This window comes from Pezoporus flaviventris, unplaced genomic scaffold (genome assembly GCF_033815535.1).
Source record: "Pezoporus flaviventris isolate CSIRO_AGI_PZ_B2104156 unplaced genomic scaffold, CSIRO_AGI_Pfla_v1 ptg000090l, whole genome shotgun sequence".
Classification (NCBI taxonomy): Eukaryota; Metazoa; Chordata; class Aves; order Psittaciformes; family Psittacidae; genus Pezoporus; species Pezoporus flaviventris.
The window spans coordinates 4408951-4435930 of NW_026892638.1; the positions used below are offsets into that span (position 1 = coordinate 4408951).

General features: G+C 42.4%; 1 long non-coding RNA gene across 1 annotated transcript; it reads right to left on the minus strand.

Annotated features, from left to right (window-relative positions):
* Positions 1-4860: 4860 nt before the first annotated feature.
* On the minus strand, positions 4861-10183 carry LOC133280814 (uncharacterized). Its single transcript, XR_009747293.1, has 2 exons — positions 9495-10183; positions 4861-8352 (listed from the first exon to the last, which is right to left on the minus strand). It is a non-coding gene; the product is annotated as an uncharacterized LOC133280814 (long non-coding RNA).
* Positions 10184-26980: the final 16797 nt, after the last annotated feature.

Below are 26980 nucleotides of genomic sequence, written 5' to 3' on the forward strand. Positions count from 1 at the left end.
TTATGAGGGCAGTAAGTATCTAAACAGAGTACTACAGGCTCAGTAATATTCAAATAACAGCTGATTTTAATTTTTGTTTTGGCATTTTTACACACATCCTATTGCAAGCTTGATTCATTTCTTTTTGCATTGGAAAAAATGTTAAAGCTGGAATGGGAAGTCAAAAATGTGGGAATTCATACATTGCGTGCATATGTGGTTTAGTGGTGTGTGCCATTTGTACACCACTTACTGGGGAAGTTAAATCACTTTTGGATACAGACTTCAGCAGCAGCCTCCAAAACTCTGCTGACTTCGAAACTTTGAAGTTGCATTCTCCACAACCTGTTTTTGAAATATTTCCTGCCAGCTCAAAGCAAGCACCATTTTCTGAAGCAGAGATTTTTCTTCTTTTGCTCTGCTGGCTGCAAAGTGATGCTCTCAACTTGCAGTTGCCGACTGGCTTCCCCAGACTGAACTGACTGTCTTCTTTCTGTTAGGAACACAGCAGCTCTTGTGTACTGAAGGGCTTTGTTGGTTTGTTTTTTGGTGTCTTTTTTTTTTACTTTTCAGACTTCCTTCATCAATGATGATGAAAATGAATGCAGTGCTCTTCCATGTACAAACAGGACTTCATTCATTTATGCAGTTATTTAGGAAGCCTCACAGTTGTGGACATGTATACAAGGCTCTGGTGGTCTCAGTGAACTACTGTTCCTTTGTGGTGAGTGCCTAATGCAATAGCGACACAGAATTTACATGACAAAGGAATTAAAGATATCTTTAGTGCTGATTTCCAGATGATTGAAGAGCAGGTTTCAATAAAAGGAGTCATGACTCATGCACAGTTTGTAAAATTCCCTCCCTTCACTGGGAGAAACAGCTTTCTGTTCTCTCATTTCAGGTGGTTTCCTGGGGAAACCAGTGGACAGACTGTGCACCATAGGATCTAGTGGTCTCCGCATTGGGAAGCTGTGTCTCCCCACTGAATCTGTTGTTCCAAATGTGGGTCCCTTACAATTGTCCTGCCCCACTGGGTCTGTTGGGCTTCGTGGCCCTGTGCCATCTGCACAAACAACCCTCAGCAGTATCAAAGCAACTGTGGAGCGGAGAGGGCTGATAGGCTGCTGTGCTGGTCTGAGCTGGGAGAGCGCTCAGTGTCTCGGACAGTCTTCTCAAGCTTGCTGCACTTGCTGACCTCCTCAGGACACAAAAACCACTTCTGCAGAGAGGTTGCTTCCACCAGCAGTGGAAGCAGTTAGTGGAGGGATTAATTTAAAACCTTATCTCTTCTCCCTCTATTGGTGCCACTCTGGCTGCGTCCAGCTTCCTTTGCCCCATGCCTCTGCAGCTCTTGCCAAAAATTCAGTCTTCTTAGTGCATTTCACCTCATTCCCATCACAAAAAAAAAAAATAATCCATCTGATGCAAAGATTGCCTCTCTAGGGGAACTCGTCTTTGCTTAGCAATCATTGTCACTGTAACCTTCCCAATGGAGTTTAATTATGTGCTTGCGATTAAGCAATTATGCATTATCAGAACAGAGTAAATCAAGCCTTTTATCTCCACTAACAGGATATTTCCTGTGAGTGTTTCTGCCAAAGAAACCTAGGGGAAAGATGGGACAATTTTTGCATGTTATGTAAGCCCGTGTTTATTTCTGGAGCTTGCAGCACCATGCACTGGTTGCAATCACATCTGCTGCAGCTCCAGGGTCGCTGTCTGACCCCCACCCAGCACAGCCAGGGGACTGAATCCACATGGTAGTGGGTGGCTGAGTGGTTGTGAACCACAGCCACTCCTAAGGCATGCTGCTGAGCCCACCTCAGGAACAGGCAAATCGGTTTCAAAGATGCTATGCACTTGCAGATAAAACTGCGGGCTCAGTCGGATGGTTGGCCTGCCTAAAGGCTCTTCATCTGCAGAGAGGGGGATCTCGGAGCTGCTGTGAGAGTTTAGTTGTGCAGATAAAAGAGGCCACCCATGCTCTTGCTTCCTCTGCATTCAATTAGGTTGCTCACTGATGGGCTAGCACTGCAGAATGGATTTTCCCACTGATTGATCTCTCAATGTAAATGAGCTCTGGTTTTAAACTCAAACCATACATACTTTTTTCCCCCTTGGAGCTGTTCTTCACTCATATTCTGCCCAGAATACACTTTTCCTCTAGCTAGGATCTACAGCACCATTGTAGTTAAGACCCTGCATTATCATTATTTGTATAAAGAGCAGTGAGATGGCCATTTGCCTCAGAACGTCTGTATTTATGTATTCCTTTTCTTGTCTCTTCTCTTATACTATTCAAGAAGACTGAAAACTTGTCCTGTGCAGCCTGTTCAGCTCTTTGCTCTTGTTTCTCCAGGCTCTTTACACAGGAAAAATGAATACTTAATATGTGCAAATTTTTCCATGTATGTCTGCAAAAGCATGGCTAGTCAGTTATAGTGAAGTTTTGAGTAAACTGAAATTCAGTCACATATTGTAAAATTTAAGTTTGAATGCAACATACATCTCTGCATTGGAATATTTCTCTTTGTGATTCACATGATTCCTATTGTCTTTTCAGACCTTGATCAGGAACTTTACATTCTGTATCTGCGGGAATAATTATTTAGTGCCTGTTGACTCAACCCTTCAGAACCAAAATGTCACCTGAACAGGGTCTTTGGATCTGTAGCAATAAAAAACAATAAACATATAAGCCATTAACACAGCTAAAAGCTACTGGAAAATGAGGGTTAGATTCTTTTACACAATTTATTAGCAACAGCTATTAGAAAATTAATCAGATATAGTAACTTAAGCAGAATAAGCTTGAATGAAATTATGCCTGTCTTCCAAAGCAGACTGGGTCAGTACTTCACAACCCAAAATCTCACCCCAAAGTCTAATTTCTGTGTATCAGAAAAGCAGAAGCAGGTAGAAAGGCATTGATTCTGAACAATATTATAGTTGCCTTTTTTAAAAAGACAAATGCAACTTTTTAAACTTGCTGTTATCATAAAACTGAAATTTTCCTTAGCCAAATATGGTATTTCAGAACACTGCTACTTAACATCTAATCACAGTCAGATAGGAACTTCATAAGAAATATTTATGAAGACAGTAGCTCTCGAGTTTTGAGATTATTTCTATTAAAAGCAACATCATAACTGTCACTCTCAGTTTCTGTATGAAATCTGGTAAGAAAATCCCCCAGGTATGACAAGATACTGTAAGTACCTGCTGTCAAAAAAAAGTCCAATCGCATTTGGTTATAAAGGTTTTACAGCAATAAGAAGGATTGTTTAGATTAAAATTACCCTTTGGTGAACTGAACATCACTTATGGTACTCAGTATCTTGAGTTTTTTTGCATAACCACGGAAGATGTTTGGGAAGAGTGAAATAACCCAAACCAGCAAAAGAGTGGATAGTTTCTGGAGCGATTTGGTGTAAATCTGAGGTGTAACAGTCTGAAGCAGGAACTGATCTGCAATATGGTCTGTAGACTACTGTGGATGCTGGTGGCCACAAGCAATGCTGTCTCTCCTGTTCAAAGCTGATGGCATTTCCCACACAGCCTTCCCCATTGCACCTGAAGGTACCAGCACTTGAAGACATGATTTAGGTGCTTCTGGAAGTTCTGGGGGCAATGGGTCAGTAGTCTAATGTTTATTTAGGACATCGGTGTTGTGCCTGAATTATTTTTTGAAGAACATTATAAATTAAGGAAAAAAAAAAAAAACAGAAAAACCTTTTTAGTATGATCCGAAAATGTCTTGTGATAGAAATCCTTGGGCTTTGGTTAAAAATATCAGGCTGGCCAGATGGTACTTACAGAGGCATCTGTGGAGATTCGAGATCAATACATGTCGACCAAAATCAGAAGTGGCATAAAGGAAGATTGTCTGCCAGCAGTGTTCCTCAGCCCCGTGGGCAGAAAGTTCATGTATGTGTCCATGCAGACAGCTTGAGAGCTGCCAGTTCCTGTCCAGAATTCTCCCTCACCCTGTGCCCAATCCTCCCCAGGAGCTGTGTGAGCTTGGTGGAAATAAATCCACTATGAGGTGATGGGAAGTACGAGAAAGCTCTCAAAAGATCTTGGAAAGGGGAAACTTCCTTTTCAACCATCCAGCAGGACAATCCCTGTGTCAAATGTCCTTTTGTCCCAGAGCTCAGCCACCCCTCTCCAGTGTTGTCCGCCCTGAGCCGCCTCCTGACAGTGCTTCACTTCAGCGACCCTTCCTGCTCCCCATGGCTTTTAGGAACTAAGCCAATGGCTCCTCTACAAGAGCTGGACAGGGTCCCAGGACCTTGTGGACATCCCTGCTTCTCCTCAATGACACCCACGGGGGAAAAAAGTCATTGGAGTTGAAGAGTCAGCATCTGCAGTGCTGAGTTGTTTGATTCCTTTTACAGCAGTGCTCATTTCCATGGCTTCAGTTTGCTCCACAGTCCAAAATAGCTGTAAGTCCACGCTCATTGTGTATGTGGTGAAATGACACCTCATCCTGCCCCTACACAGGACAGGGAAGATTTTCTGCAGAATGAGGTTGATTGAAAGAATGGCTGCAAGCTGTGCAGGCTGTGCACAACAGCCACTGAGGTGAAATCAGTTTTGTGCTCAAAATGAGGATTTTTACATTATTCTGTCTTACGTCAAAAAGTGTGTGTGCAGGAGCCCCATGGTATTTATTTTTTTTAATCAATAAAGTGTGACCAAGAAGTCCTCTGAAAGACATCATCTTCCAGCTCTTAACAACCAGTTAGTTTTCATTAGTCCAAATTGCAGAGCCTGTTGTCTGTTATCTATTTGGTCTTTGGATGTGGATGAAAAATCTGTGCTGTTTACGAACTGCTGGACATGCAGTGTCTTTTCTAAACACAGAAACCACAGTACTTTGAGTCTGTCAAGGCTGTTCACTCGCTCTTTGGAGGCATTTATTGCATCTTTTAATTTCTCTCTGCTTCCTTCCTCACAGAGTTTGGATTCAACTACTTACTCTAACACAAATATTTGAAGAATTGGAGTTCTCCTGAAGTCTGGTAACAACAGAAACAGTAAATGAGGGAGAATCTGAAATGAATGAAAGAACAAAACCTCACTTGTTACAGGAAAGACACAATTACAACTAACTATTTTTTCTGTAGACAGTAATGTATCACCTTATAAAAAACAATAGCTGAAAATTTCTTTGGTCCTTACAAAATAATAAGAAAATAAAATTACAAACACTTCACTGAATAATAATAATGGAATTAGTTATCAAGAAGATATAATTGGAAATTATCAAGAGAACACAGAGAGAGGGACAAGAGTTCAAGCAAGCTTCTTGCACTCTAAAATGGTAATGTTCTTAAGTATAAGCTGCAGTATCAGTAAGCTGTTGATCAGAAATACTAGGAAAACCCACTGTGTTTATTATCCACTCTCCCACGACTCATACAGCTCATTATCCTCCAGCAACACACAATGAACACATCGGATTTCTCAGGATCAATTCTATGTATAGTACAAGGGTGAGACAACGTCCATGAGAAGAGTGGTTAGATAGTCAGATATAGGCCAGATAGAAATTTGTTTTCCCTTTTCTTCCTAGACTTTTTCTTACTAAATTTCTATCTCTTTCTAATCCAGTTTTGTAAAGACTTCAGCAGCATGCCACATGTTCATAGACCATGGGTATCTGATTTTCATGATAAATACATCTTTTTCTGCTCTCAGAGCACCCCTGGGGGAAGCCACCCATCCCGCCCACCTAGAGCAGAGAGGCAGCAAGTTTCTCATACGATTTTTGTCACATGCTCCCTGGCTGGAAGTAAATATGTCAAAATGGGACTTCTGTTATTGAGAGTGGATCAGTAAAATCATTTTATGCCTTGTAAAGGGATAATGCAACTGCTTCCATCTCAGCATCAATGTCCTGGTAACTTTAATAGTCCATTAGAAAGAGTATTTGACTTCTAAGGCTTTTGCGAGGTAAGTAATTCCGTGAGCAACCCTCATTACAGAAATGCTAGCAAAGGCCAAGTCACAGCTGTAGCTCTTCTGTCCTGCAGTGGTAGAGCTGATGCAAGGGGAAGGTAGGCTTGGAATGGCTTTTACCGTCCCCGTTTTTGGGGGATGACTGTGGAGTGAAGTGGTGGCAAGGGCCAAGGTGCATTTCTCACTGCCTTTTCTTTCCTGTGGCCAGGCCTGTGCTAAGACAGTTTACAGCCTTCAGGAAGGGCCATGCACAAAATGCAGAGGAGTCAGGGCTCACTGGCTTGAGGTCACCAATTAAAAGAAAATTAAAAAGAAAGCAGAGATGTTTTGGCTCAGATATTCTGAATAATTTCATTTAGCTTGAAAAGTTTGGACAAAATATTTTGCTATTCTGGCACCAGCTATTTTGGCACTTCCAATTCCATTAAGAAGTTTGATAATTTCATTTCTTGTACAGATGCATGAAAAAGAAACCAGTCCAGATGCAGTATAGAAACTGTCATGTGTAAGATCTGATTTTGAACATCCCTACAGGGTACAGCACTCAATGGAAAAAAATAAGGTGACATTTCTGTTGCTACCCTAAAAGACTGCAATTCCTTTGCAACAGATTTCTGTAACAATATCCCCCAGTGTTTGAATTTTGGACTTTCTGCTTTTTGAGTAGTACGGTATTTTCATACATAATCTTTTTCCCATCTTTCCCGTGCCAAAAATGCATTCTAGAGTCCTCCTCTCCGCATCACACTTCATTCTGCAGCTGGGCTCATTCTAGCTGAGCTGCTGTTGCCTTTGTACATGGGCAGAGGAACAGGGGGCTCTGCAAATTATAATTGGTACTACATGGTGCTGCCAGATACTTGGGTTTCACTTGTGCAAATTCAGGGCAAAGTTTAATAGCTGATAGCAATAAGCTGTATTTAAGCCAGTAACCTCCAAGGTGAAAGGCTCTGTAACCCGTTACTAATTTCCTCACTCATCTTGCCCTGTCATCGTGCAAAACAGTCCTGCAGCTTTATAGCAGCAGCAGAAGCTGTTGGAGTCAAAAGCCTTTAACCAAGTAGTGGAGGAACACAAGAACTGGATCTAATACTGTATTTTTATTCCAGAGTTTGTCTGTCTGGCAAAAGCTCCACAAACATTTGGTTGCTGTGCTGTACGTTGCTTATCCAAACTTCTCACATGTTAGACATATTCTCCTTCTAGTTTGGCTGTTATGGTTTTTATTGTGCCCTCTCTACTGCCTTTGTAGATTGTTACATAGCCAGATACATGAATTCCTTTACTCTGATCACCAGCGTCACAAAGAATCTCCTGTGGAAAGAAAAACTTGATAGTTAAAAAAATGATAAAGATGCACAACTCCATCACACACTCACAATTTACTGTTGCTGCTGCTGCAGAGCTGTTTGGAAAAAACAGTCTGGTGGCCTGGACTTCAAATCTACAGCAGTGTGTTCAAGATGTCTGAGCTCTTGAGAGCATTTGCTGGTGTAGTGAATTAAATTTAGAGCTGTGCAAATCCGGCTTTGGATTTAGATTTATGAGATTCACCTTTGACCTGGCTTTGAATGGTGATTTAGATGCCTGTCTTGTGCAAATATGTGGGCAGTGTACTTTTTGTTCTAGCATTCAGTACTGAAAGAGTATAATTTTTATGAGGAATACTTTCCCCACTAGTCACCAATTTAGGCTAGGGTGTCTGCTTATGGCTACATCCCCTCTTTTCTATGAGATCAGGCTTTAAGGTATCTGCAATAAGAATAATTTTAATTGAATAATCTTGGTACAAACAGTAAAATGAGACAATGCCAACAAACATTGCTATATTATACATAAAGTCTGAGTAAGTGGATTAGTGTATAGTTCAGGTAAACCATAATCAGCTGTTCAGCCAGCAGCACAGACGCAGCTTCTCAGGGAAGGTTAGGTTTACATTGTGATGTTTTTTTGGGTTTTCCATTTCCTTCTTGAGGTCAGAAGGTAAAGCTGAGAAGAGAGGTTCTGGATGTCAAGAAAGATGCTGAAAAACACTGTTTCAAAAAAGATCTTCCTGGGATGTTTTAACAGTTATGAACTGAACTCAGCCTTGCAAAGAGAGATGTCTTCACATGCCAGATGAAACCAGGAGAAATCTCTCTGAGTCCCTTATGTAGCCGGCAACCTCCAATTAGTCCTTCCTTCCCACAATTAGCACCCGGAGATGGGCATCAATGTCAAAAGCTGCATCTCTTTCCTATTGTGGTTTCAATATACTCTGCCATCTCAGCCGTCCAGGCTTCCTGTGATAATGGTTGCCATGACAGGAATGCTCTCATTCTCTCTTTGATCCTGTTTTGGAGACACCGTTCCATCTGCAGCAGTGATTACACTGGTCACAGCTTCCTGATGAGCACCGTCTATCTGCTATAATAAAAATAAAAATGAAAAAACAGCCAAGGTCCTTGCAATATTCAATATAGATTAACATTATTCACCTGCTAAAAATAAAATAAATAATATCAAAGAATATAAACCAAAGTAAGAGAAGATAAAATAAAATAAAATAAAAAACAATACTAAATTTATAGAATCTAATTCTGTTCTTGAAAAAGCAAGAATGGTAGTAATGTAATCTTTCAGATTGTATCTGCATCGCAGACTATGAGTGTTAAATTCATCTTGTTGAATGTAAGAGGAGTGAATATTAATTAGCAGCCTCTGATCTTAATTTGGTGAGAAACCGATGGAGCAAAACCTAAAAAAAATTGTCCAGTGACTACAAATTTCTTAGACATTAGGAGCTAAAAAGCATGTCCTGGAGCAAACCAGAGCCCTTTAGCTGCCAGCACCCATGCACTTGGTGTCCATCCTGGCTGCCCCACCACCCTCCAGCCATAGGAGAGGGGTGTCAGCATGGCATCAGCACTTCCCGAGCAGACAGGTGTATTCTTTGCACCACCACTGTGGCCTCTCTTTGGACTCATTTGCCATCAGCTTAGTCTGCATCGAGATCCTGAGTGGGACCTGGCAGGTTCCAGCTGCATGGAGCAGGCACTTGCAGCCCTTGGAGGGGACCAATCACTGTCCATGCCTTTTTTCTGCTCAAACAGCACAGCCCCTCCATATACAGTTTTTTTCCCTATTGTTGCCTTTGCCTACACATTGTTGCACTACTGTTATATTGTATTATCCATGTATTGTTGCATTAAAACACCACAATTATAGGCTCCAGGTATGGCTGAAGTTAAACAAAAACCACTGCAGTGATTGCCAGTCTCCCTAGTGGTGCTTTCCCATGCGCTGTGACTCCCATGCAGAGAGCAATCTGAGTATCTTGGAGAAACTCAGCAGGAGAAGGTGGCAATTAAGAGGCTGTTGATACAAATAGGCATTTTAGTGGCTTTCCCACAGTCAGAAAACTCTGTGGATTTGCTTTAGATGAAGATCTGGGCCTGGTTGAGCCAGAAAAAAAGGCAGAAAAACCAAAAAGCAGCACATTGAAATTACACCGTTTCCCACCTATGACATGCAAAGGGACAATGCCAAGTTTGGGACCAGTTTCTCACCTCTTTCTCCCTTTCCAGAAGCCTATGTGACAGCATGTTTCCCAGCCCCTGGCAGGAATGCAGAGCTGGATAGGATATGAAAACATGCTGTGGGCTGGTCTGAATGGAAAACTGGACAAGATACAAACACCCTCTGTGATTCCCAGGCATTATACACTCACAGGGGGACAAATATAGCTGTAGGTAAGAAAGTAGCTTTTGGCATGCTGAGGGCTGTAGGTGTCTGTCTGAGCTTCCTAACTGCATCAAAAGCTTTGCTGTTTTCAAGCCTGCTTCCATGTCATTGTTCCCTCCCCTTAGGTTTTTGTTCTGTCCTTGTTCGTGTAAATACCCTAGCAAGGGAGGAGAAAAAAGGCTCACAGAAAGTAGCAACTGCAGCTCCTTGCTCTGTGGACCTAGGGCTTCCTCCTGTCTCTCTTCCACCAGTTGCATGTTTCTGTGAGGGTCTGCATGCCTAAGGCTACCTTTGCTTCCAAGCTAAGCCACAGAAAAGAAAGCTCACAAGGAAATCTCCTGATCAGAGCCTGTTGGAAGAGAATTTAAAGCAGAGGGTGATGTAGTGCACATAAAAATTGTGGAACTGAATAAATAACCAAGAATGGGTTTTAGATATCTCAATTACCAAATAAAATGCCAAAAGCAATATGAAATAAAGCAACAACTGTGGAAATGAGAGGAAGCAAAGTACATTTTCCTTTCTTCCCGATAGACTCAGTTTTGGACTCTTCAGTGAGAGTCTATTAATTTTCTGTGTGTTTTGGCATCAGAAACCTCATGAACACACAGACACATATATTCTGCTGAATTTTAAAGCTTAGTTTTAATGTCAAGAAGTCAAGGGCTTGCACATCCACAGCTCTTTGTACACACTGTAAAAATACAGATATTTTAAAATGCCCTTAAAGTCAAGCTATTACCATCCCCATCTGGATTCCCCACAGTGAAACAGAAATGCAGGCACTCATCATCACATATCCATGCTGGTCAAATCATCTTGCCAGAGGGATCTTCTGGGCAGCACTATGGATTCACACACGACGGGGCAGACACAGTGGCTCTTTTGGTTTCGGGACTGTCACTCACCCACTCCCTCTCTTTACCAAGGGCCACACGTTCTGTTTTTCTGGCATGCTACAGCCAAAGCTTAAACAAGCTTCCAGAAAGCTACTTCTTTACTCCCTGAGGTTTGAATCAGGGGCTTGACCCTGCTCAAGCCTGGCTGGTGACTTCCCCAGAGCTTAGGCTCAGGCATCCTGAAGGCTCTTGGGCTTTCCATCTGCTTCCCCCTCTGCATTCATCTCTTGGCTCCCTGAGAGGGTATAAGTCCTTATGTCTGTGCTCTTTTGTTTCTTCGTTTGCCCTGCTGATCCGTACATGATTTCCCTTTGCTTGCTGAAGCAATTTCTGTTCTCCCCGCAAAACCTGCCTGCTGAGCTGATGCCACAAGCTGTGGAGTTCAGCCACCTCAACCCTTCCATTCCCACGTGGTGCGCAAAATGGCAATGCCAGAGCAGGGTGGTGATTGACTGATTGCTGTCTGCTGCTGCAAGGCTCCAATAGCAGCGCTTCCCACACAGCATGGCTTACTATGCCCTAGTTAGCAAGCAGGCTTGTGCAACTGTCCCTCAAGTGACATGGATGGCATGCTGTACCTGTGCTGAGCAAAGGAGAAAACCAGTGTGGCTTGGGATAGCAGGGTATTGGGAAGCAAGGCAGCCTGAGAAGCAACATAGGACAGTGTGTAGGAAATGAGGACTTGCAGAGGTAGCCAGAGGACACTTCTGCCTCATCCAGAGAGCAGTCTTTCTCTAGATACAGCATGGGGAAAATAAAGCAACCCATAGTTTTGCTGCAGAAATACCTAAAGACCTCACTCAAGTTCTGACTAATCTCTGTCATGGCTCGCTCGTGATCTGAGGACAGCAATGAATAGGCTTGCAGTCAAACACACCTTTCTCAGACCTAACTTTGTTTGCTGTTTTTCTTGGTAGTCTGACATCTCTTCCTGGGCTACACTTAGACATGTTTGTAAAGGCTGGTTGCTTTAAGATCCTGTCATCAGGCCTTGATATGGAATAAGATTGCCTCTTAACCTCGCAGAGCAATCTGGGAAGGATTTTCTGTGCACAGGGACCACTGACGAAGAAGAGGCAGAGATCAGAGCTTTCTTGAGAAAACGAAGGTTCCTAGTATTATATTCTTCACATTTTGAAAGAAATCAACATTTTTCAAATAAAAGAAACCCAAACTCCAAATAAATTCACAAGTATGAGCAGAACTAGAAGCCACATGTTTTTCTGCAAGCCCATACCCCAATATATGTCATGTATTACATATGCTCAATATTCTAAAGCAAAGCATGTGCCTTCTCATTCACCAGTAGCTAGCTGCAAGGCAGTCATTGATGTCTGTCTGGCAGAATGGGACGTGATGCCACTGTGGGCAGAGGTGGCCACCTCCAGGAAGAGCTTCTCTCCCCCTGCAGCAGGCAGGAGCTCTCCTCTCAGACTACATGGCTGCCTTTTCGAGGGCTGAGTCTCATGCCCCACAGTCCATCACAGAGGGCTTTTGGAGGGAGGCACAACCTCCTCTATGTGCCATTACTTCAGACGGTTTGCATAGAAGTTGGTTTTTGTCCGCTTTTGCTTCAGCAAGCAAAGGCAGGAAAACAACTCTCAAAGTAGAAATACAGTCAAGGGTAAATACAAGTGATTTCCAGTTAAGGATGTGCTGTGTTTACCTATTTTCCATAGATGTGGAGCAGGTGAGTTTAGTATTTGCTTTATCGATACTGTTCAAAAAGTTGCTTCCAAACTCCTAAGTCTCATAAAAGTACTTGTTTCGTGCCCATTTTCTGGTCTTTCTTTAACCTGCTTTCTGTGGAAACATTTTACAGCTGTAATCAATCAGATGTCCCATTGCCTATTTCCCTACATGAAATCTCACATACAAAACCCCCTTAATAGCAGCTGGGTTGTGGTGTCTGCTTTGTTACTAGAAAGACAATCTTTGAGAATGTAATCATGACTTCCTGCTACTGCAAAATGTGTCTGCAGCTCTGCCAGTTAGCAAGTCTGCCTGTTCAAGCCATGAAGCTGAGGGTGCTTCAGGAACCGTCAGGCCTGTTCAATAAACTGTGCTGATCTTTTCATCTTCTTTATTTCCTGAGTCATTCCAGCTCTGGACCTCAGCTGCCATATGGAATCCTGCTTTGTAATACTATCTGAAACACACTTTCAGCTCATAAATGTGTTTGTGTTTAGAACTACAAAGGACGCTTCCTGGCTGTTCAGTAGGGCTTTCTTTTTTTTTTTTTTTTTTAATATATGTATTTATGAAATAAAATGTCAAGCTCCTTGGCATGATAGCATTCATACCAACTTGATTCTCATGCTATTTCCTATGAATAATAACGAAAGTGTTGCTTTAAATAAAATATGGATCCTGATCCTGTTAGAAATTGGTTTTAATCTCTTTATATAGTGCTTTGCTGAAAAAATTTTCTTGTTAATTTTAAGAGAAAATTAAAAATCTGTAAAATCTGTGCTACGGCATCACTCTGTGAGGCAGAAAAAAAGCATCTAGCAAGTAATGTGTCTCATTCTTAACATTGTTTTTGTACAAGTTTGTTGTTTGTTTGTTTGCTTTTTCCTTAGACTCCACCTGTTTTTGCATTTTCCAGCAACACTGAAATGATGTTTTTCATTAGTTAACTATATCTGCTTGCATATTGGTGCCTTCAGAGTGGGGCAGGAGACCACATGTGCAGTGCTGCATATCTCCATGACTTTGTAGCTTGGACTTCAATGAATAATGCCAAAATGCACACACATAAGGCTGACTTGCATTGTTTCTTTTTCAAAAACATATCAGGACTTCTATGCTTCAGCGCTGAAAGGCTCAACTTATTTTATCTATTCTGCTGTGCATGTCAGAAGTCATGAAAATGAAGGAGGGAAAACTCAGTGCAGGCTGAGCTGGCCATACTATACACAGGACAAAGTAAATTCTTAAAATCTCACCTTGTAATAGTGCAAGGAGGCTGAAAAGGGTGTTTCTGCTGTATCTCCAGTCCAGCTTTGGCCATAGCTTGCTGGGACTGAGGCAATACTGTAGCACAACACAGGACTGGGTGCTGATGTCACTTGGTCAGGAGGATTCAGCCAACCATGGAACCTGCCTGTATGGTAGCAGTGACATGTGCCAAGGACTTTCAGCACTTGTCTGCCACAAAAATAGACCCAGAGCAGAAAATAACCTACCCTACAGTCAGGCAGCAGGGAGAACTGTGTACTGGGAAGCCACACAGAGAAAACTCATGAGCACTTCCAGCTTGGGCTGGAGCCAAGGAGGCAGAGATGTGCCCAGCAGCAATTTCCCCAGCTTTTGAGGAGCATCCATTTCTCACCTATGTGGCTGCATCACATAGTTCAGTTCAGACACTTGTTTTTCTTCCTCTGAGATGATATCAGCACCTTGCCCCTGTCTGTCACCTCTGAGGGACCGGCCAGTTTGCTGTGGGGAGCAAACAGGACTCCCGTTGCTGTCTGCCTGGTCTGGAAGGTTTCCAGAGAATTAGAGAGGCTGTGAGGTGGACAGTGAGTGCACAAAAGGAGTCAGGGTCTCCCACTACCAGGGACCAACCGGGAAGAAGCACCATGGTGGGAGTGAAACAGGTGCTGCTCCAGAGGGGCCCTTCTGACCCCATCCTGCGCCATGCCTGTGTCTCCCCAAGGCTGCAGTGCCACGGCACATCATGGAGGTACTCGGCTTCTGCAGCACAGATGTAGTGCCGCGCCGCCTTGGACCCACAAAGCATGGAGGGACATCAAAAGAGCATATGCCTCAGCAACGGCACTTTCCAGCAGCCAGCCATCCTGCCTGCTCAGAACCATATGTGCACCCAGCCCCCCCGGACCCTTCTGGAAAGGAGTTGTATTTGAACTGGGGCAGGCTGGATACAAAAGTGCAGCTTGCTGTCCTGCACACCTCGTCTCGGCCTCACTGCCAGTGCCTTTGCACCCACCGAAGTATTAGAGCAGCAGTGGGAGATGCAGCAGTACACATAGCAGGGAGTGGGAGTTCATTTGCACATTGGAGTCAGCACAGAGGATGGGAGCTGACATGGTCAAAGCTGAGGAGTGGTTTTCATGTCAAGCGAGGTTAAATGAAGGCATTTCAGCCTGGCAAAGGAGCAGCACAGAGACCTCCAACACAGTGGAAGAGAACAGGGATCACTTGATTTGTTGGGCTCATAGCACTAGTACTAAGTGGCACAAAGAAAGAACAAAAACCCCACAGCGAATCCCCTTTCAACAACACAGAATCAAACCCTGAAACTCATTGCTGGAGGATAATCTGACAAAAGGTATAAACAGAATGAAAAAGTGTTAGACAAAGGAGACATGAGCAGAGACCATGCCTTGCCAATCTTAATACTGGGAGGTCTTTAAGCTTTCAGATATGGGGGACAGGTACCCCATCGTTTATATTTTTATAAGCATTCTGTACTGTTAGAGCAGTGGACTAAACAGATCTGTAGAGTGATTCAGTACAGCTGTTTTACTGGCATGCTCACAGAACAGTTGCGAGATTATTTTATGTTTGTTATGAATTACTTTATATTTCCAAAGAACAGTTTTTGCAAATGCATATAATGGAACTAATTAAAAAATCAGCCATGATCATGTGTTTGAAATCATTGTGAAGTTAATGAGGAAGAATTAGATTCTTCATTGTTAGTACATCAGGATGAGGAGAGAAGAAAATAAACAGAAATGCAAAAGGGTCTAATTTCCAAGAAGGCAGCAAATCACAGTGCCTTTTTTTATTCCTGATGAACAAGTAATGCTATTTAAATGCAGTTATGATAACAATCCCCAAAATATCATGCAATAGGAAATGATCAGTTTTATTCCAGATTATTTCTTGTTACTAAACGGTAGCTTTGAAGCTTCAAAACCCTGGAAGACAGAAAGAAAGCATGAGGATGCACTGGTCAGTTGGTGACAAGTGGTACAGTTTCCAAGGGTTTATCCCACTGAAGGAATGGAAACCATCCTGGAGAGTTTTGTGCAGCACAGAATTTTGAACAGGGTAAAGAGTTCTGCAGTCATGTTAAACTGAGTGCTGAAAGCCTCGCACACTCAGACCAGACTGTGAGTTGAAGCTGAAACAGTTACAGGGCCTTACTTTATAGATAGCATTAGGCTTAGTTCCTGCTTTCATTAGTTTTATTCTTTTGTGCTTTTTAGTGATGTGATGCACAACTGTAGATTATTCGCTAGTGACAAAGGAATCTGAAGCCACACAGGAAGTGGGCACCAGTGATCAACTGCATAGCATGTTAGATAGCTACAACTGCTAGGTAATGGTCATGTTAAGTGAAGGCACTGAATAAATTTACCCAGCATGTAACATCCCTCATCTTTATTGCAGAGCTAGCATCACAAATCCCATGCTTACACACCTCTAATTAGGCAGGAACTTGGCAGAAAAAATGTTTCTCTGAACAATGCACTCTACTCACAAACATGGTGCTGTATGAAATGTTTTGCTTCTAAGAAAATATGGGTGCTCGGAGATGACATGAAGTGAAGCATGGGCATTTGTGAGACGATGATCTGAAGTCCATGATCTCAGTATTTCTCCTCTGTACTCCTGGTCATAGCATCCTGGCTGGACTGCCTGCTGAGGTCACGGCTGTGGCCTCTTCAGCCCGGCTCTGGACAAGCCCCAGCTGACCAAACCTTGGGCTCAGGCAAATTCAGTACTGGCTTCAACTTCTACCCTGTGTTTGCTAGGCAGTCCTAGGGCAGTTCTTGGTGCAGCTGCTGGGGCCAACATTCCTGGAAGAGCTGCAGGGAAGAGGCAAGATTTTGAAAAGATGGGCATGGTGCCCCAGCGTGCTGCTAGTATCAGGTCCTCTCTTGTCCACGCTACTCAGCCTGTGAGGGCTAATTGATATCAGAAGCATTCTTTGAACTAGACCTGTCAGGGTAGCCTCTGTGAACAGATGTGGTACATTAGAAGACAGGCCCCTTGTGCTCCTGTGGAGCAGCCACAGAGCAGTTTCCCAGGGAGGGGCAGGGGAGATTCTCCGAACCCCATTCGCCCTCTGTGCACAACATTAAAGCAACTGCACGGAAAATGCTGTGAATGTAACTGCCCATTTCCTTGCCACCACTGAAGAGCTCCCATTAATCCACATTTTAAGGAGCAAAACATACTTTAGTGACTTGTGCCTGAGCTTGACCTTGCTTTGAAGCACTTTCATACATCACCCATATTGACAATATCTGTTTCTTAGCTGTAAATCATTCTTTACAAAAGCAAAGAGGGGCCCCTTTCTTTGTGCAAAAAGTGGTAAATCCCTAGCTCATGTAGTTCATTAATTAAGGAAAAGTCAGTACTTCAGGACAGAGGAAACTATTTGCAAGCAACATGACCCCTTCCTCTATGACAAATAAAGTGACCTCTTTGGCTGGAATAATACTCCCTGTAATTCCGCACTCTGACATACCACATTTGCAAAGGAAGCTGGAGGGAGGAATAGAAGGAGCACTCTTCTGTGTGTTACTCACAAAATAAATCCATCTGTACAGACAGCTCTCCAAAATAGTCTTTTTAGACTTGCAAAGTATCACAGTTTGAGCACATTTTATTATCTCCACAGAGATCTTTGAGCTTGGCTTTCTGAGAGTGGGAAAATGTTAGGCTTTTTGAGTTCAGCTCCCCATCTTCCCCTCCCAGTGGGGCTTAGATGCCCTACTGAGTACTTTTAAGCCCCTTTTGCTCCAAAAATAACCCCCACAGAACCATGTAATATCACAAATTCAAAGGGACCCGTAAGGATCATTGAGTCCAACTCTGGCCTCCTGTCAGGGCTACCCAAAGCTAAACCATATGGTTAAGAGCATCATTCAGATGCTCCTTGAGCTTTGACAGGCTTGGTGCCATCAGAGCTTCTCTGGGGAGCCTGTTCCAGTGACTGACCACTCTCTCAGTGAAGAACCTTCACTGAACTTCTGGTGGTGAGGCTTCATTCCATCTCCTTGTGCCTGGTCACCAGAGAGGATCAGCACCTCCACCTGTTGAGGCAGCTGTAGGCTGTGATGAGGGCTCCCCTCGGCCTTGTCTTCTCCAAGCAGAACAAACCAAGTGACCTCAGTTTCTCATCCTGAATCTGTCTCTCAAAACCTTTCATGATCTTTGTTGTCCTCCTTAGGACACAGTTTGATGTCCTTCTATTTAGGCACCCAGAACCACACCAGTACTCAGTGTAGGGCCACAACAGTGAGTGTAAAGTGGGACAATCACTACCCTTGACCTGCTCGCCATGCTGCGCTTGATGAACCACAGGCCATGATTGGCCCTTTTGGCTGTTGACTCACATTCAACTTGCTATCAATCCAGATCTCCAGATCTCTTGCTGCAGGACTGCTCTCCAGCCTCTCACACCCTCCAGCTTGCTTTTGCTAAATTTCCTTTGGTTAGTGATTACCCAGCTCTGTAGTTTATCCACATATCTCTGTAAGGCCTCCCTACCCTCAAGGGTGTTTGCCACTCCTCCTACTTTAGGATCACTGGCCCTTAGGATCACAGACCTACTCAGTGTATGTAGAACTCCTGCATGCAGATAATTTATGAAATCATTAAAAAACATTGGCCCTAAAATTGTGCCCTCTGGAACCCCAGTGGTGACTGGCCACCAGCCTCGTGTAACCCCATTCCCTAAAACTCTTTGAGCCCAACCTGGCAGCCCATTGCTCTCCCAGTGTTATTCTGGACTTGTCAAGCTGTGCTGGACATTCTGTCCAGAAAGACGCTGTGAGAGACAGTATCAAAAGCTTTGCTAAAATTCAAAACACCACATCTGTTCTTCCCTTGGTCAATTAGAGTGGTGATCTTGTAATAGAAGGAAAGTAAGCTGGTTAAGCAGGTCTTTCTCCTTGTGAACCTGTGATGGCTGTGACCAATGGCTACACTGCCTCTCAAGAGTTTTTTAGTAACTCCCAGAATAGTATTCTCCATCATTTTACTAGCCACTGAAGTGAGGCTGACAGGCCTGTATTTACCAGGGTTTTCCCTCTTACCCCCTCTGAATATTGAAACATTTTCCCGCTTCCAGTTGACTGAGACCTCTCTAGAGTCCTAAGACCACTTAAAAATAATGGAGAGAGGTCCCAGGATAATATAACTCATCTTTTTCTGTAGTCTGGGGTGAATCCCATTGGTCCCCACAGATTCATGCATGTTCAGCTGCAGCAGCAAGTCTTGAACAACTTTAGAGTCATCTGGGAGTTGATTTGTCAATCCCACACTTACAGTCTTCCAACAAAAAGTTCTGGGAGTCCCAGAGCCCATCATTGGTGTTGAAGACAGAGACAAAGAAGATGTTAAACATCTTCATTTTCTCTACATCATTATTTGTGAGGTGACTGACCTCATCAAGCAATGGACCAGTTTTATCTTCAATTCTCCTTTTCTTGTTAACATACTTCGAAAAGCCCTTTTTGTTGTCCTTCACATGTTGGCTAGCTTGAACTCTAATCAAGCTTTGTCTGCACAAATTTTCTCCCTACAGGGGTGAAGAGCATCTCTGTAGTCCTTCTGTGTTTCCTGTCTTTTATTCCAATATCCATACACTTTCTTTTTCTGCTTAAGTTCTAGAAGAAGATCCCTGCTCAATCAAGTCAGCTTCCCTCCCTGCTTGCTTGGCACTTTCTAATTGCCTGCTTCTGCGCTCTGAAAAGATGGCTCTTAAACAGCAGCCAGAATTCATACACCCCAATAAGAATCAGATTCCTTGTTGTCCTGCCTAACAAGCTCTTTCAGCAGCCTGAAGTGTGCTCTCACTTGTCCAGGGCCAGTTTTGCTAGCAGTTTTTCTCCTACCTCTTCATGCTGCATGCATTAGTATAAAGACATTTCAAATGTGCTCCACTGTACTCAGCATATCATGGAGCAGATTGAAAAACTTTGCTAGCACTCCGTCGCGTCAAACACAGGCCTGCCTCCTCCAGGCTTATGTCTAGCAAGCCTGGTTTTATCCCTTTCTCCCTTCAAATCTAGTTTAAAGCTCTTTCAATGAGCCCTGCTAAACCCTAGTGCAAAGTTCCTTTTGCCCATCTGCTGCTGAGTAACCCAACTCCCCCAGACTTCTGCCAGTGACGTCAGTCTTGGAGCCAGGTATTGATCTGCTGGGTCTTCCTGTTTCTTCCCTCATCATTCCCTGAAACTGGAAGGATAGAGGAGAACACTACTTGTGTTCCTGATCCCTGGACCCAAGGCCCTAAAGTCCCTCTTGGTTGCCCTCAGACTTCTTATTGCAATTTCATTGCTGCCTACCTGAAAAATCAATTATGGATAATAACTTGAATGCCATGGCAGGATAGGAAGGTTTCTTTTCACGTCTTTAACCTGGGCCATGGAGAGACAGCAGAGTTCCCTAAAAAGTGGGTCCACTCTGCATATTGGGCTTTCTGTTCCCTCAGAAGAGAGTCTCCTATGGCAATGGTCCATCTTTTTTAATTTATGGAAGTGGTTTTGAGGCAAGGCATATGCTGACTGAAGCTTTGTGACACATTCAACCTAGATGAACCATTGTCCTCATCACTGTTCAGTTCCACTTGCAGAGGCGTATACCTATTATGAAAGGGCACCTGAGAAGGTGGGGTTGTCGTAGTGGAGATGTGCCTGCTGCCCTGGGCAGGAGCTTGTACATTCCATACAGGGAACCATTTTCCTGTATCCCTTAAGTTACCACTTTCTGCTAAGTGGGGAAAGGATAAGGAATCATCTGCATCAACCAAAATACCAGAGATCTTCCACAGCACACCCACTCACGGTGCTCAAATAACCACTTGGTCTTAAAGCTCTTTGATTCTTTGATTCCCTGTGTCAATCTATTTAGTCTTAATCAAGGAAATAATTCTAAGTCTTTACAAATTTTTTTTTTCTTTTTCTTTTTTAATAGGTTGCTGCTGTGTTAAGATGTAAAAAAGCATTTTCAGCTAAGGTTTACAAAATGCCTTTGAGACAATATAGAATCTGGAAAAATAGCATATCTGTTTTTTAAATGATGTGTTTAGATGCTGCAGGGCCAAAGGAGACACTCAAGTATTCTTCAAATGAGATGATAAACCCACAAGTCGTGAGGGCTGTTACGGCTCCTCCTCCCTTGACAGCAGAGCAACATGGAGAAAGCTCTCTTCTTTGCAGATATGAGACTAATTAATTTGAAATAAGCTAATGAATCAAAAACTGTGAACTTCACAAGATGCTGTCAGACACATAGAATTTGCTATGGGGATTTCAAGAGAATATTGCTTTGTTTAGTTTCTCTCTTCCGTAGGCCTGTTTTTTTTTTTCCCTCTGTTATTTTATAGAAGTCAATCCAGGGACATAAAAAGCTTTGCCTTTTATTCCCAACCTCGGTACTGAATGCAGCTAAGGACAAGAGAGGCAGAAAACAGCAGCAACCGTAACTGAATTAGGATTGGCAAAGCACTGTTGTGGGTACATCTGTGCATGCCCCTGCATGCAGATACAGATTCATGTCATTAAGCAGCCCCTGACCAGATGGTCTAGTTCAGCCAGGAGAAACCCATTAGTTAATCAGTTGGTTTTTTCAATTTTTATCAGAAATCTGTGCTCTCTTACACCATGCTTACAATTGGAAGCCACTTATAAAAGACCACTTGTCACTTGCTCTGTGTTATTTGTCTGTGGTTAAAAGAGGCATGGTTGCCACAGAAGCAAAATTAAATATTTTCACTCTCAAAATGTATTAAATGTTTATTTTATGTGTGCTTTTTTCCTCCAAGAATGTTGCTTCTTTAAAGGTCCTACATCTCCCGTTGCTTTCCCTGTACAGGTTCCCTTGCCCTTGTGGGATGGGATTTTAACTCTTTCTTTCACTGTCCCCTGTACCAGTCATCTCCTTTCCTATATGAAAATAGCAGAAGTATATAACAATGACCATGTTGTTATTACCAGACAAAAAAGTTGATACAGGACACTTGTACCAAATTCTGTGTTGTTCATACAAACATAAGAGTCTTGTACTTCTCAGTGCTGCATAATCACTGGTTATCTGGGGGGGAGGGGTGTCAATAAAGAAATAAAGTTTCTTACTCTTTCTCCAAACATAGAGTTTGAGCAGCTTTGGCAAGTCCCACAATATATACAAAGTACCACTGTACCCAAAAGGGGATAGCTGGGATGCAGTTGAGATCAGCAGAAGGCCTGCAGCTGGGTAGCTGTGTTTTCAGGTCTTTACTGTTTTGGTTAAGTTTCATGAAGCCCAGATCAAAATCACAGATTACAAATAGTCTGAATAGCCTGAACTTCAGATCACCAAAAATTGCTGACTTTCAAGGACACCAGAGAAGTAGGAATAGAGATTGGTGGTGCAAGAGTGGGAATGGTGACTCAAATGTTGAGACTGGGCTTTTGGCAGGTGAACAGGCCTGCTGCATTTTAGCTCTGCTGTAGGCATTGCTGTCAGCAGTTTATTTCCTTAAACCCAGAAGAAATGAAGGAAACACCAGCAGAATATATTAATCTTTTTTCTCCCCTGTGCTCTGGGCCTTCCTCAGACATGCTGAACTACTTTTTTGTGTCATGCTAAATGGAAAGACTCAAGTTTGTGAGTCTTGGGGCCAGTCTCCCAGCAAGGCACCGAAACAAGCTGATGAACTTCTGTGGACTATCCCCAGGCCAACCACACACTGGCTTTGGCTCTCTGGAGCCTGCAGTCATAAACAAAATCTTGCAGAGAACCTTTGTAACATCGCATTTGATTTATGTTTCCAGTTAGAGCTGATTTTTTTAGCTGATTTCCCAGCTCTACGTTATTGCTGTTTACATGCCATCTCTATTTCCCAGTTGCATTTAATAAGCAGGTTACTTTCTAAGGGTGCTTTTTCTTTTGTGGAGTCTGGCTCACATTCCAAAATGAAAGATAAAATGGACACTTATAGTGCTCCTCAACCCTTTACTTTTAAGGTGTGGAGAGAGCTTGGCCCCACTCATCTGGCTGCACTTAAGGAACAGACTTCTCTATTCACAACTCTAAAGAAATCTCTTTGTGCTGCACATTTCTATTGTTTCTTCAAGAGATGTTAAGCACCCTATTCACCCAAGAGTTCCCATAAAAGGCCTTATAGTATATTGCACAATAACCAAGTAATAATCAGTATCATGATTGTGTCTTTTGATAATGAACAGAATTCTTCACATACATACACACTATTAGCCTGTGTAGCAACATAATTATTGTCTGATTTGTTGAGTCAAAGAACTGGTCTTTCAGGAATCCTCTACTGCTAAAGCAGCAGCCAAACCTCACCCTTTTCATGGCCAAGTGTTTCTTAAGGAATTTTCCAGGCCAACCTCTGCATGGGTAGGCGCAGCAAGGGACAGACCTATGTCAAGGACATTTCGTACAGGTGCTTCATAAATTTCCCACTCTGTGTTTTCTATACTCTCCATGAGTACCATTCTGTAAATTACCTGTGAAGTTAGAGAAAAAATAAGAAAGGAGATCATTACTAGGTAGAAATACAGTGTTAAATATTCACATAGAGGTGCTTTGGGCTGCATATAACACAAGATTACTGTTTCCAACTACTCTGTAAAAGATTATTTTGCCAGTTTGGTTGTAAGCTGCAATGGTTAGCAGTTACTAATAAAACATTCTCTAGATCCATTGGAAATTGCACAGCAAGCAAGAGGCTTAAACTGCAGCAAAGGAGGTTTAAGTTAAGCATGGTACCTTCTTTTCTTTACCTGTAAGTAGGCAGAAGCAAGGCACTGCATTGCCTAGGATGCCCAATATTAGAACTTCCAACAACAGGTTAGAGAAGCATCTGTCAGAAATGATGCAAGTATAATTGTTTCTGTCTACTGGGTTACAGAGAAGAACTAAATGACCTTTTGGGACCCATTCCAGTCCCTCTGTGTGTGCAGTTCTGCCATTTAAAAACCTGCTTCACCCTGGAGTGAAATGGGATTCACTTAATAGAAGCGTCTCAATGTGTGAACAAAACTCTACCAATTTTGGCACAGAAATCAGTTCTGATCTTACTAGATCATTTCAAGTACTGCTGAAGCAAAGGAAGTCTGACTTGCAGTTATATGCAGAAATACAAAACCATAATAATAATAATAATAATAATAATAATAATAATAATAATAATGTGTTCAGTCAGCTTGTGTGTTTGCTTATCTCTATGTCCTCCTCAAAGCATTTTTAAGGAGCAAAACAGCCACTGGCAATGTGTAACAATCCTTCAGTAACCAGTATGCTTGGTACTTCCATGAAGCCATGTCGCTTCATTGCCTGACGCACCCACTTCCTGGTCTCTCTGCCAGTTTGTGCTGCTCTGCAGTTTTCCTAGGAGGGAAGCCCACCCCTGGGAAAGCCTTTCTTACTCTCACCAGGCCCTTTCTGGCTGTCCTGCTTTAAACCTTTTGCTTAGTTTAGTAAGATGGAAGCTATGTCTATGTAAAGAAGTATGTCTATGTAAAGGGGTAGGTCCAGGTTAGTTTGAGAAGGGATGAAGATTCAGTACATTTGTTATAATCAAATCTGCATCTTAACTTGTGTTAAGTGTAGTTGGCATGGTAACAGCTAATGACATTTAGACAATATCTGTTCTTTTTATTTTCAGTTACGATGTCAGAGATTTTCAAAGATCATGGAGAAGGAGTGGTAGGTGATGATGGGGAAGGAAAGTCAGAAGTGAAACACTGGTATACATCAGTTTCTTTGCAGATTGTAGCTGTAGTTTGTCTATTTATCTGCAGTTTATCAGACTGTAGAAGTTCACTGCTACTTGTTTCATGACCTGCATTGCAGGGAAACGCCACCTATGTCCTGGTCTGAGCCCAAATCCTCTCCTGGGCCACTCACTGGTGAAAAGAAGCCTCCATTTGTTCCTGCGAAGCCTCCATGGCTGGAAATCTCAAAGACGTGCTTTTTTTGCTCTTGCTATTCATTAGCAACTGCAGACTACAACTCACTTTATCTTTCAGGTTTGATCACAGCTCACCAAGGTGCAGAATATGAGACAAGATACACAATGACACATTCATAATGTGGCACTTCCCTATGATCTGGATTTGCTAATCATGCTTCAGCTGTAAGCAGCATCAGTTCATTTCAATTCATTAGAAACTAGTTTCTCTGAGAAAGAAGCTGTATGTGAAATAAGCTGATCCACCTGGAGAGTCACGAGTTTGAAAAAAAAATAACACAAAAGAAAACAGTGTTGTCCTTCTCTTCTTTGAGTCAGTGTCTTTCTAACACAGACAGACAATGTCCTGAAACATACAGTGCTTGCTGTAATTCTTGTAATGCCTCCTGGTACTACACGAGGAAATGCATTTATTTCCTGATATCTACATCCTTTCATGCCTTCAGACAGGCCGAAATTATGTTTGGGCAGAAGTATATACATAATAGACACTTTTTCAGAAATACCCATTGGCACGAAATTGCTTAATGCTATCATTTGCCTGATGCACTCTTTTCAGATTCACAAGGACAAATCAGTGATTTTAATGGAACCCCAATGCCTTCCCAATAAATAGCATCATAGTCCTGAGCAATGACTACACTATAGTTCGACTGGTTTCTTATTTACCCTTTTCATATTTGAAACAAAATTTTGCATAAAGATTATTTGAAGTGCTTGAATGACTTCTCTTTTAGTTGGAGCTCATTGGTTCATCTTGGAACCAGAAGCTGTATTGTGAGAACTGTGTTTAATGACTGTTCAGTAAAGAAAACCCATGCAGATCAGTAACACTCTAAAAAGAGATAAACATGCAGTCTAGCACAGGCTGAACATGCCAAGAAGGCACATGGCTTCACCTTTGTCACTTTCATTGTTCTCCTTCCTATTGCTGTATTTGGGCTGCTCTTTGCCTGCAGCCTGGATTTGGGTGAGGGGTATGATCCTTTCTCCGTTATCTGGAAAACCACATGCCACTTCTGTCTGCCAAGTCACAGGATCTAAGCTCCAACAGTGGCACAAATACAGGGCAGCTTTAGCCAAAGTGTGCTCATATGTCAACCCTATAGGCTTGCAAATCAAAGCCACAAACCTGCAATCAAGCAAATAGAAGCCTTTTGCATTGTAGAGGCTCTAAAGGCAATGTTCATCTTTGTAACATGCAATGTTCACCTTTGACCTGAAGGTTTTGCCTTAAACTCCAACTATCTAGGCCACTTCGTGACTTGAAATGTCTTTTTTTATTTTAAACATTGCTCTTTCAGACTCCAGCTGGCACTGATATGCCAAGAGCATGAGTTTAACACATGTTGGGAGCATATAAAATAGCTGTAGCAGAAAAGCAAAAGTATGAGCAATGGTGGCACTGAGAAGCATCATATGTCAGCCCTGACATCAGGAAAATTAAAGTGTCAATGAAAAAGGAGGACCAGTGGTGTAACAGAAAAAGGCAAAATTTAAAACTGTGTAACATAGGAAAGGGGGTGCAAAAACAATGATCTATGTTGACAGCATTCATCAGATACAGTTAACAATTATTAATGATTAATGATTAATTATTAATTATTCTAGCAGGTCTTTTCTGTGTAAACACATTCTATAGGTTTATGACTGAATCACACCCAGGAGTGACGAGTTTGTAGGCTATTTTAAAGCCCAGCCATACATACATAATATAGAAGTAGATATAAACTGTTTACATCATTCTTTTGCAAAAGGCAGCTTCATATAGGACCATTCCTGAAATAAATGATATTTCTTTCTCTTCCTGTAAAGTCTAGTAAAAATTAGCACTTTGAATGGAAACTCAGCTTCTAGAGCAGTATCAGTATTCATGGTTGGGAATGGAAAACTGAATTACAGCTGAGTACATTCAGTATGCCAGCTGGTGAATAAAGAAAAACAGCTGCTGGTGGCAGCCAACTGTGAAGCTCATGTGGACAATATTATGCTCAGAACATAAAATGAACAAGTTGCATGCTGGCATGGAGTCTGTTGCAACAAAAGTGCCCAATGCCTTGTAAAACTTTACAAATGGAGTCCAACTGTACAGATTCACTGTCTTTTAGAAGCAATGCAGACAGACATGTTGTAGTTGTTGCTGTATAGCTGCTGTACCTAGCATGGGCCTTGTCTTGCACCATGCACTGGAAACAAAAGTGAAATAAGCACTTCCACTGTAGGTTTTAAAATCTGATTCCTGCTAACCTGGCAAAAAGAATTGGTGAGCCATTAAAACATCCTTCAATATCCATGTCTTAGGCTGAGCAAGAGAAGCACTAGTTCATGCTGAAACTTATATAGATCTCTCTAATTTCAGAACACTTTACAACGGAACTGGGATCAGTAGTTTGGAATGAAACATGAGTCTGCATTAAGGAGAGGCAATATTCTGTTCTCCAGCATGAGTATATGGATGCGGAATCAAAAGACCTGATTCCAAATAATTCCCTGCCCAGCTCTG